General features: G+C 37.5%; 1 long non-coding RNA gene across 2 annotated transcripts in view; it reads left to right on the top strand.

Moving 5' to 3' along the window:
• Window positions 1-11,835, top strand: part of LOC141571680 (uncharacterized) — a 44,516-nt gene extending 32,681 nt beyond the window's left edge. The window contains exons 2-6 of one of the 2 annotated variants that reach the window (XR_012496656.2): window positions 6,058-6,084; window positions 6,488-6,546; window positions 8,379-8,508; window positions 8,935-8,993; window positions 10,730-11,835. This is a non-coding gene — a long non-coding RNA (uncharacterized LOC141571680). The remainder of the gene's footprint in view (window positions 1-6,057; window positions 6,085-6,487; window positions 6,547-8,378; window positions 8,509-8,934; window positions 8,994-10,729) is intronic. The other variant, XR_012496658.2, reaches the window with a different exon arrangement.
• Window positions 11,836-12,405: the final 570 nt, after the last annotated feature.

Consider the following 12,405-nt stretch of genomic DNA (forward strand, 5'->3'; position numbering starts at 1 on the left):
GCCCCAGTGAGCAGAGCATATTAAGTGCTCGTTCCAATCTGGGCTGGCATTTTTCCTTTGAAAACAAAACTAAACAAAAAATCTTATTGAAACAATGGATAAATTTACAACACGTGTTAGTTGTTAGGTTATATTCGTTGCAATGTTTAGTTGTTTGGAATATCTATGTTCTATTTCATTTATTTTGTGTCAACATAGCCACTCATGAGTTACTGTAACACATCGGCTATATCGTCTATATTGACTCAATGACTTGTTAGGATAACATTAGGAAAAACAACTTTGAGCAGTCCAAAACCAGGTGTTGAATATTTCCCAGCTTTGATAATGACTATTATATAAATTAGGCCAGTTCTCCTTATACCTATGCAGATTTATTTATTACATTTATGTGCTTTCAAAGCATCTGAAAGAAAAATAAGGCACTGGATCCAAAATATGTCAGCACAGAGTGTCACATAACCAAATCATCTGGTGATATTTGGAACTTTTCACTATCCACTCCAATGTTTGGACAATGTGTACAAATTAATCTGCATATGCATAATTTGGGAATATATAAATAGACTGAGACTATTTTAGTAATCTCTTTTTCTTTTTCTGTATGTTTCTCTCCCATGGCTAAAAAACTCAGTGTGGCTTTTATCTAGAATTGCTGTTATTTCCTTGATCGGTAGAATTTTATTTTCATAGCTGAGGAACTGCGAGGCTATAGTTTTCCATCCAATTAATTATAAAACATTAATCTCTTCCATGCTGCGATGCTCTCCAGAGGCACTGAACAGGGAATGTATCCGAGTTTAAAATCCAAGAGGCTGTGACCAGGAGTATCTGTTTCTTGAGCAGAGGATGGAATGATTGGATACACATTACAAACCCAACCATGCACATGTGGCAACGTGTTACTCCAAACACCCAACAGTCCTCCACTCCCCCACACACCCCCTCACTACACACACACACCCACATGCTGGCAAATGGCAAAATCAATGCAAGCAGATGGGTGAGAGGCCTGAGAGTAGCTGAGAACATATGATGCAATCAGAGATTTTACTTGATGGAGATGTTAATTACTTTGTGTTCAGATAAATACTATAATATGTGAGGAAAGTAACTATTACTGAGTTGACTCCTGTTTTAGAGCATGGGCTGTCAGGAGGCTGCTGTGAGGTAGGTAGGCTCAGCAAGGCTTCCTGAAAAGATAATTAAAGGACTCCCAGCTCAGCTAACCACATAATGTTTACATCAGACACATTGTAACAAAAAATCTTCTCAAAATTTGTAATTTGGCTTCTGAGCTTCTGCAGAAGTCTATATAAACAGTGCTAAATTTGCATGTCTGTTAGCTCTCAGCGTGCTTTGCTTGTTGAACCTTTCTTACTTTCAAAGTAGCTAGCTGTTTATAAGTTTGAACTAACTGGACCTGAGGTGAGGGCCTAGGGAATGTCTTGAACATTAGTTAAGAATTAAACAATCAAACAATTACTTACTGAGTACTTTCTATGTTTTTAAGACTGTACTGTGCACTCTGGGGAATAAAGATGTTATTTCTCCCTTCAAGGAGTTTATAGTGAAGAGTAAAAATGTAAGAGATGGAAGACACTAACTAAGATGCCTTATCAAGGGTAATTTTTCTCTTTTTCCCAACAGAACTCCAATTTTGTTAAAGTAATAATGTGCCCTGCCCCACATGATGCATTATCTAAGCCAATCATGGTATCCCTTTTCGCCTTTCCCAGATATGCCTTTTCCTAGCCTCTCAAGCTAGGGATGACACCGTTGCTTTGATACTTCCTTTCACTTTGGAATATATATGCCTATGTAAGAATGCAATAATACCTGGAGCCACAGCAGTAATCTTGTGATGGTGAGGTAAAAAGCACATAGATGAAAATTCAACAAGCTAAGAATGGTGAAAACGAAGGGTAGAAAGACATTTTTGAGTTGTTGATGAAACCTTGGAAGCACACAATAAATCTCCTTCGGGTTTAAGCGTCCATGAATATAGTCTTCTATGACATGTAATGGAAGGCTTTCGAAGCTGATATAACATATATTCATAAACTAATTATCAATCTAGCAATAAAGAGTTTTAAAATTTGTGATGTTGAATACTAGAGAAAGAACAACTAAGACTGAAATATTTATCAAACACGTGCTATGTGCCAGGTATACTGCTTGATGTTGTTAGATATACACAGTGGGAAAGCACAACAGACACTACTCTGCTGTAACAGAGGAAGTAGAACTTGAGCTGGGCCCTGAAAAGTGGTTACAAATGAGACAGGTAGAAGGTTAAGAAAAGGGATCCTTCTACGGAAGGAGTGCAATATAAACAAAGGTAAGGTGGTTTGGAAGGTCATGACTTCCACAGGAGACACTGAGGAGGTCATGAGAAAAGGAGAAGTGAAGAATTGGGGAGCAAAGAGAAGGCAAGTAGAGTGGGTGGCAGCTGATTATTGAAGGTCGAGATAGTCAGGTGAAGGAGTTAAGGCTTGATCATCAGGTAATTTGGGAGCCATTGAAGGCCAAAGGAAGAACCATGAAGAAAATAGTTACTAAATTAAATGCAGGATGGAATGGAGGGGATAGATAGACTAGTTAAAAACTGTTACAGAAATAATAATACTACAATAGCAATAATTAATGTATATATAACATTTATTAGGTAACATAATTAAGAAAAAGCAGTAAGAAAGCAATTAAGTAGTAATATGTGTCTGAGGCCTTAGACTAGGGTAATGTAGCAGGGAAAAGAAAAAAATCCAGTTAAGTATGCTCTGTAATCTTAGCAGCTCCCTTCCTGCCCCTAAATTAATTACCAGGAGCTCATGAAAGTTCCTTTGCCCTCTATCCAGTTGCTTCTAAAATTCTTTCTGGACCTCTCAAAACTGCTTACTCTATCTTACAAGTTCTACACAACAAAACCTTCTCCATATTTCTCGTTGGTATTCTCAATCCTTTCCCTTGGATTTGCTTTGACCTTTCATTGATTCGTGGAAATTTAATCTGAAGTCCTGTGCTCTGATCTCGTATTCATGGCCAGTTCCCTTCCCACTCTCATACCCAGCTTGCCTTGGCTCTTAGAACTCCAGGCCTCCACCTTGCCCTGGAGGGAAAGCAGGCTGAATGAGTGAGTATGAGACATTTACAGGGGAAGACTTGTTTTCGTTTTTTTTTTGTGTTTTTTTTTTTGAAGACTTGTTTTTTTGAAGGATTGGTTTGTTGATGAATTACTTTCAGGGGATGAATGAAAGGATAGTGTTATAAATACTGATATTTGTAGTCTGAAGGGGAGAATAGTTACCAACCACAGGTGAGATGTGGAAAGGTCAATGATAAGATCAATGTGTATATAAAATGATATACCTATAACCTAATGGTGTCAGAAGGTATTAGAGATCATTGAGCCAAATCTTCTGATGTTGGGTTTGTGTGGAACATTCAGGCTGAAAGGTCCTGGGAAGTCCGTAGCATAGGCTGAAGTAGCCTAAATGAAGTCTGGCACTCAAGATGATGATTTGGGAGTCAAAAACATAGTTATGTGAATGAAAAGTGAACTAAGACACTGGATGGAGCAAGCAGATATCAAGGAAAGCACCTTAAGGGCTTAGGGGACAAACCCCCAAATTGGAGACATATAAGAAAAGAGAAACCAAAGAGCCAGACATGGAGACCGAGACGGAATAGATGAGTAGGAGTAGAATCTAGACATCAGTGCCAAAAAATTATAGAAGAGGAGCATTTCCAGGAGTTTTTAGCTGAGTCAAAAGAGAGAGGTCAAAGCTGAATTGAAAAACGATTTTCCTAAAAGGATCTCCAAGCCTTTAGAGTTAGAGCTTACTTTAAAATTTAATGTATTTCCAGATTATGCCCATTGATTTTATCCATTTAACTACTAAAGGACATCTTGACTGCTTCCAAGTGTTGGCAATTACGAATAAAACTGCTATAAATATCGGTGTGCAGGTTTTTGCGTGGACATAAATTTTCACCTCCTTTGGGTAAATACCAAGGAGCATGATTGCTGGATCATATGGTAAGAGTATGCTTAGTTTTATAGAAAACCACCAAACTGTCTTCTAAAGTAATGACACCACTTTGCAATCCATCTGCACTAAAGGAGCATTCCTGTTGCTCCACAGTCTCACCAGCACCTGGTTTTACTAGTGTTCTGGATTTTTGGCCATTCTAATAGATGCGTAGTGGTATCTCGTTGTTGTTTTAATCTGCATTTCCCTGCTGACGTATGATGTGGAGTATCTTCATATGCTTATTTGCCTTCTGTATATCTTCTTTGGAGCGGTATCTGTTAAGGTCTTTGGCCCATTTTTTAAAATTAGGTTGTTTGTTTTCTTATTGTTGAGTTTGTAAGTTCTTTGTATGTTTTGGAATAGTTATTTATCAAATGTGTCTTTTACAAATATTTTCTACATGCCTATTAATTTCAGAATCTCTCATTTTATCTCATCTCTGCCACTGTAGTATAACTTTTCTTTGTGGGTCAAAAATGAGCCTTTTTTTGCAGAACTATGTTGCACAATATGGTAGCCACTAACCACATGTGAATATTTACATTGAAAGTAAATTAAATTTAGTTTTTCCATTGCACTAGCTACACTGCAAGCCACGTGTAATTAAGATATAGAACATTTCCATCATCACAGGTAGTTCTAGCAGACAGTACTGTTCTTTAGATTTTGGGGATTATATTTCCACAGGATAAGAACATGTTACATTTTCCATCTGTAGATCATAATATCTCTACATAATGCCAGAATAATCTGATACTTTTACTATTTTGCATCTGTAATTAAATTTATACCTAAATGGGTCATTGCTAGAAATAGCTAGGGCAATTCTGTACTCTTCCCAGGTGCTTCTGGCAATTATAAATGTCTATAAAGTTGCTATAATCTTTTCATAATTTTTAAACCTATATTTAAGGATCTGGATTCCTTATGTATTCATCGAGTCTCGATCTCCATTTTGTGATATAAAAGGACAACGTGAGTGCTCACTGAGAAATCAAGATTTGGCACTCATTCTTTTGTCTGATTTGAATGTCTAAGCATTTTACAGGGACAGCAGGCCCATGTATAAATATAGTCTCTGTCTTAAGTACATACTTAAGAGCCAGTGTCTATTAGACCATAGATGAAAAGACATGTGGTGCAGATCAAATTAACAAAAGCATTAAATAAATAATTGAAATAGCTTCAATTAAATAACCAAGCAAAGTAAATAAATAAACCCTAAATTGGCAGGATGTTCTTAGCAACCCTAAATCTAATCCATGTTTGCTGATTACCAGTGTTCTTGATGCAATTAAAACACAGTAGTGGGCATATAGGTTGTACTCTGAGTAACATTATTTTTTAGAGGAATGCATGCTACTCCAGCAAGAATGATTTAATATAAGGCTTGGATTATGCAAAGTTGTAATATGCAACATTAATAGCTTTGCTGTGTTTTGGTTTTCCATTGTAATCATAATCTATATGTTTATACATTTCAGAACTTTATGATATTTCTTTCCAAAGATATAAAAGAGAAATGCATACAAAGCCTAGGGATAAATATTTACAAATTTTGTTTTCCCAGTCCTATGCCCTTGCTTTTCTCTTTACACACACACACACACACACACACACACACTCACAGGTGCTCACACACCCTGGAGTTATAGCTGGCAAGAAAACCTTTCAACAAATCCACTCACAGCATCTTTTCATACGTTCCCTTGCATAGGTCAGAAAAAAAAGTGTCAGCATTTCTGTTCTCTTCAGAACTTGATGAGGATTGAATAGTGACTGTGGGAAGATATTTTCCATCCTTCTCTTATCTCCCTAGCTTTCAGGATGCTCAGAAAAAGAGTACTATGCTTATTTTTCTGTTTAAAAATCACCCAGTGTTTCCTGTGAGTCATCATCCTGAGGAGTAATGTGATTCCATCTTATGGCTGAGTAAACACAGAGATCTGATTTCAGGCTAGGGACAAATTTCAAAGTGCAAATATAAATCACATAGTTGATCCTTTTTTTTCCCTCTGCTCAGAAATCCTGCCAGACATCCAACAAGAAGGTGAAAATTATACTTCTTACTTGAGCATGTGATTTCCCACTTTTCATCACCTTGTTAAAAGCATGACATTTCTTTCTTGAATGTTTTTTGTTCTCCCCACTTGGAGACTATTCATAATTGATTTTTCAAAGTTAAGTAATTTTTATTACTAGTATTTAGATCATGAGTTAGGATGTTTCAGGAAAAAGCACCAGGGTATATGTTAGGGAAACACTTAATAAGAGGAGAGCTGGGGCAAACTCTAAGATAAACAAATAAATCTATTTTTCTATCTATGTGGGTGTATGGCTCATAGATGAAGAAAAGAGGGGTACAAAGGATGTAGGAATGGTCAACATATTCTTTACATCTCTAATCCCATGAGGGTTTATCTTATTACTTTATGTCTTTCATTTTTGAAAAGGGGGATGCAATTCATAACCGATTGCCATCATGAAGCAAGAATACCAGACAAATCAGAAGGTGAGTGAGAATGGAAACATGTACAATTTAGAGAAGCGTGGGGTGAGCCACAGCAGATTGGCTACTCCAATCCCTGCCATCTTCTTGACTGTATGGAATCTGTTCCAGCCCTTAGTTGAACCACTAGCTCAGTTTATGAACAAAGGAGAAGCCATTTGGTCTCTCTCTCTGGACTACAAATGTCCTTGCCTCATAAATTAAGGATTTGGAGGCCTACAGACCTAGGGTTTTATGAATAAAGTAAGAAGAACGACCATGAAGCCCAACGATAATAACCATTTTACTTCTGGGACTGGAAGGGAGAGAAGCTTCTTAGAGGTCATCGTGATATCCTAGATAAGTGATACACACTCAGTAGATTTATCTTCTTGCACACATCTCCTTTCTCACTGGAAATGTATTTCACGTAACATTGTGTGTTTGATCAGAGCAGCTTGAAACAGGATTCTCTCACTGGGTATTTGCGTCTGTGGAGCCCTCACACAAACCAATATGATGAAGGAGTCTGTTTGCAGGATAATATAATCTTACATTTTATTATTTCCAAGAGTAAATACTGTTTGGATATAAAGATTTATAGAAAAAAACAATATCCTTTAGAGTGAAAGGTGGGCTTGCAGCTGCCAGCACCTGCACTTCTCTTGCTGGTGGAGCCTACTCTGCCTCCCATATGGCAGGCCTGACAAATGGCAGAACTGTTGCCTGTCAACAGAACAGCCCTCATTCAATGACTGAAGCAATGACTGATGGGAGTTTGTGTGTAAAGGCCCCAGCTCCCTCACCCTTCTGGGGTACATGGTCTAAAATGGCTTTCAGGGTTTCCCCAGTGGGATTAGGCCCCACTCGTACATGGTGACAGCTAGCGTCCTAATGCACCCTGTCCTGGCTTCCTTCCTTCCTTGTCTCACTTCCCCTCTTTCCTCAGGTCTTGTCCTTCTCCTCCCAAACAAACTATTGCACTTGGATTCTTATTTCAGAGTCTGCTTCTGTGGGAGGCCAAATGAAGATAGGAAGTTATTAGAAATTTGACTTACCATATATATGAGTTTTATTGAAAAGGAAACCTTTTAAAACGACCTTGTGCCTTGTTCTTAAGCACTTTATAGATACAAATCTTATAAATCCTTTCAAAATTTTCTGAGTTGAGGTACAAAAAAAATCTGTATATTTGAATTTTCTGCAGCAATAGAAAAAAATGTTTTTAATGTTTTCTTACCTTTTTATATTCAATGAGTTAAAATATAAAATGGATAAATCCATAACTATATTAAGGTTCTTAACTTAGTTGTAACACTGTAATCTGAGATCACTTAGGGGACAGAAGTGATATATACTTAAGTATGTCATTATTTTACATTGATTCTCAGTTATAATTCACTTATGCTCCAGTTTTTATTACTAAACTGAAGTAATTGTAATAGTTACCATCTACTTTCATTGAATTTTAAGTTTTATTGATATTTTAATAATACAGCTAATTTATATTATTCTGTTTTTATTATAACAAAATGACCTAAAATGCACTAAAATGTACTGTGGTATAATGGCATATAGTAAACAGAATGAAATGTTTTCTTCATTAAAACATGAAATCTAAAATCAGATTCTCTGGGTTCAGATCTTGGTTGTGATACTTTCAAACTGCGTAACCTTGGGCAAGTTACTCTCTGTGCCTTAATTTCATTATCTGTAAAATTGGGATAATAATTGTTCCTCACTCATAAGGTTTTTGTGTGGATCACTGAAATCATAACTGTAAAGCGTTTAGAGGTGCCTTGCATATAGTAAGAACTCAAGAAATGGTAGCTCTTAACTTTGTCATTACTCCTCAGTTTGGGACATGTGATGTCAGCCTCCAGTTATTTTCAGGAACAGTCGTCTTGCTCAGGACTGGGTTGTCCCCTGAGAAAACGTAAACAGTCATGGATCAGCGTGCTTCTGTTCGAGTGTAACTATGTTTCTGTGAGTAAATCAGAGCTTCTCAGTCCTTTCACTTTTTTCCTCCACCATTGATCATAGATTTAAGCAAGGAATGAAAGACAGTCGTTATTACTGAAGCACAACAAGAAGTCTTCCTGGAATTAAACACTTTCCTGAGTCTTAGCAACAGTAGGTTGCTAATGATAAGGGAAGAAAATAGTTAATTTAGTCCTCTTCCTCCCTACATCTTCTTGTCTTGTAGCTCGGCAGTGACATGGCAACTGGATAATCACCATCAGACCTCCCCCTCCTCTCCTCCTCCCCCTCCTCTAGCCTCCCTGCTTTGCCATTGTTTTAGACGTTATTACTCATTATATAATGTGTTGCCTTTCAACCTTGTATCCCTTTTGTGAGTCATCAATTGACTGACTTTGTGTGTTTTTAAATCTCTCATTCTTTGGATGGCAGATGGTAGTTTTGGACATATTTTATCATCATAATGAAGGGCCAAACAACTGGAATGCTGTGTATGTGTCCTCAGGCTCATAAAGCTAAGTGGTTTTCTCCTTATTTTCCCACGTATCAAGATTCCCTGGAAATTAATAAGTATTAAGCTTATATAGTCAATTTAGACAAACAAGGTTGAACATAATTTACTCTCTTACAAGAAACAGAAGTATAGAATTTTTCTCAATGTTCTGAAAAAAATCCTTTACTCATTTAACCTGCATGTATTTACTGAGCATCCATTATGTAACCAGCACTGTCTGGGAATTCCAAGAAGGAGAGGGGAGAGGGGAGAGGGGAGAGGGGAGAGGGGAGAGGGGAGAGGAGGGGAGAGGGGAGAGGGGAGAGGGGAGAGGGGAGAGGAGGGGAGAGGAGGGGAGAGGGGAGAGGGGAGAGGGGAGAGGGGAGAGGGGAGAGGGGAGAGGGGAGAGGGGAGAGAGAACGAGGGGTGGGGGGGAGAAGAGACATTTCTAACCCTTCATAAGAGTATAGTTTTTGAGGAGATAGTACATAATTGGAGGTCCATAAGCAGAGAGTACAAAAGGCATAGTGCATTAACTAAGTCCCTGCCCTCCCTGAGACTTGGATTTAAGTAGTAAAAGGGCTCAGTTTTGTGGGCTAACGTCTGAGACTCCTTGAAGAAAGCACTTTTTAAAGTTCTGATTCTGGTATTGAATCCTTGGCAAATGTCAGGAGTCATTACTTCTCCCACATTCCCCTCCTTCCAAAAATATGAATTAGAAATGGAGCAGAAATTCAGAAAAAAAGTGAGTAATTGAGTTCTGGAAGACTCTCAGTCAAATCCTTCTGCAGGACCTCAAGTCCATGTCAACCACACAACTGAAAATGTTAACTTACTGGTGGGAAATGAATGGAATTAGCCAATTGTGATTGTTTCTTATTGTAAGAAAGATTTCTGGGGGCCTTTCCAGGAAGATAAATTTCATAAACTGTAACAATTAGAGCACATGGGTTATCCTTGCTGTTTTATGGTCACTTTTAGAGAATGGGGGGCCTACTCATGAACCCTCCTCAAGTGTGGACAGAGTTGTTTGTAGTGCATGGCCTGTCATTTTTGTCTCAGAAGAGGTAAAACAGTGAGAACACCAACCCTCCCTGTGAGAAAATAAACTGGATGTACATAGAACTCTATGTCCTCACGCTCCCAAAAAACAGAGGTTTAGATCTACTTGGGCATATGGGAAAAAATAATTTCACCAACAAAGGACCAAAAATCTATATGGGTAATATCAAAATGTTGAATAATATTGCTCTAAGTATAGAATAAAAAAAGGAATGGTAGAGAAATTGACCAGCATGGCATCAGTTTCTTGGAGTCCTCAAACTTCTGTCTCATTGCTTAACTTAGAACCAAAATTGACCCAATTCAGAGAAAGGAGTTGTGGCTGAATTTGCCAAGTGGATCAAATAAATATTAATAGGAATATTCAGGAAGGCTTCACAGAGGATATGTGTCATGAGCTAAACTCTGATAGATCTGTAAGATTTGGATACTCAAAGAATACCATTTGAAGTGAGGTTCAAAGCTTACAGATAGAGAAAAATGAGAATTTATACTGAGAAAAAGATAAGGAGACATTTTCAATGAATCACCTTGGAAACAGCCTGAGATTTAAAATTTGACAAAGAGGGTCTCATCAAAAATTACTCCAAAATGTATTATATCCTTGAGACCAATGTGAAGTCAGCCTGAGAAGGACAAAGATGAGGTAGTTTTTGAACATTTTATTTTCAGGTGCTTATGTGACTTTGAAGAGGCCTGTCCTTCAGATGTGTGGAAGAATAAAACTGGAGCATATGAACGTGGTAAGATGGGAATTAAAGATTTAGAGATCATCCATGTAGAGGTTGCAGCTAGAAGCACAAGTGCTGAGGGTTCTCTCTGGAGTTCAGAGTGATGAGTATAGAGGGCAGATACGAGGACTTTTGAGATCCATATAATGTGGGATATGAACAAAAGATGACAAGTGAGAATAGGGCAGAAAAAGAAGAATGCAAGGATAAAGGACAAATGGGGAACCAAGGAGTCACCAAAAATAAAAAAGGAAGCAGAAATTTCAAGGCGCATGTGATCAAAAGCCTAAAATGTTGTAAAGTCAAGTCAGATGAGAATTGAGAAAAAGCTATTGAATGTTATCACATTGGATAGAGTAATTTCAATATTCTGATAGAGCTAAAAGTCAGAACATAGGAAGTTGGAACAATGGAAGGTTACAATGAAAGAGGTGGCCAGAACTTGAGCAGGAAAGGAAGGGAAAAAGGAAATGAAAAGCAAAGGTGAATTTTCGCAGAAGCTAATGAAGCTTAAGCTTCAGGGCCCCTTGCTTACATAGACCCCTTCTGAGGCCCTGGGAGGAGCCTTAGAAATCTGTTCATATTTGTCATGTTTTGTAGGTTTTGCAAGAGTAAGATATCTTAACGGCAATTTGCCATAAGACCATTTCCTTTCCATTTTAACTTCCTCTCCTCATTATAAGAAACAATTAGGGGGAAGTTGGATTGAGACACATTTAGTTTGGACTTATTGGAATTATGGGGTACAAAGTCATATCTGGTACGGTTAAATTATTATTGGTTGACTAGCTGTAAGAAAGAGCTTCTAGAAATGTCTTCTGCTTCTCTACCCAAAATCATGACACAAAGACATCATCAAAAAATTGGTCAAGTGTTGCCAGTATACAGGGTATTTAAAATTTGTCATTTAGAAAAAACTTGAAATTCCCTCAAATCTTGTAACTTATCTATGAAACTTGGTAAAAATTTTCCTAAAATTGGCAACAATTCTAAAATCAAACATACCCTTACCAGTAATGAGATATGGCCCCGAGGGAAAAACAAAACTATCCCAGACTAGAAATAATAAAAATTGAAATTCAATCATGCTAGAAAAAAATCTGAATTATTTTTCTTTTCTCCATATAGAAAAATGCTATTACAAGATTGTCATATGAAGATGTTATGATTTTCATCTGGATATTGTAATCAGTGTCTTAAAAATTTGTAATTTGCTATGATTTTTCTTCTAATTAAATATTTACTTTGAATACTAATTTTGTATTTTTAAGCTTCACACCACCCAAAACTATGATCCACTCATGATGCACCCAGGTTTGATTGTTTTGAGGGTGGAGGGTGGATTTGAAGGGAAATAACAGCTACTGAATACCTGCCTACTCCCTAAGTGCGACAAGCAGCATTTCCTGATTTCATCCTCATAACAGCCATTCAAATTATATATTATTATACCTATTGTGCAAATGATGGAACTGAGGCTCTGTTTCCAAGACCATTCTGCTAGTAAGTGGTAGAGCTGGATTTTAAGGCAGATCTGTCAGATTTCAGAACCTATGCCCTTCCCACTATACTAAACGGTTAACTGGAAATGTGGATAACTAGAACTACACTGGAGAT

Source organism: Rhinolophus sinicus, chromosome 2, assembly GCF_057876585.1.
Source record: "Rhinolophus sinicus isolate RSI-liver-muscle chromosome 2, RSI-T2T, whole genome shotgun sequence".
Lineage (NCBI taxonomy): Eukaryota > Metazoa > Chordata > Mammalia > Chiroptera > Rhinolophidae > Rhinolophus > Rhinolophus sinicus.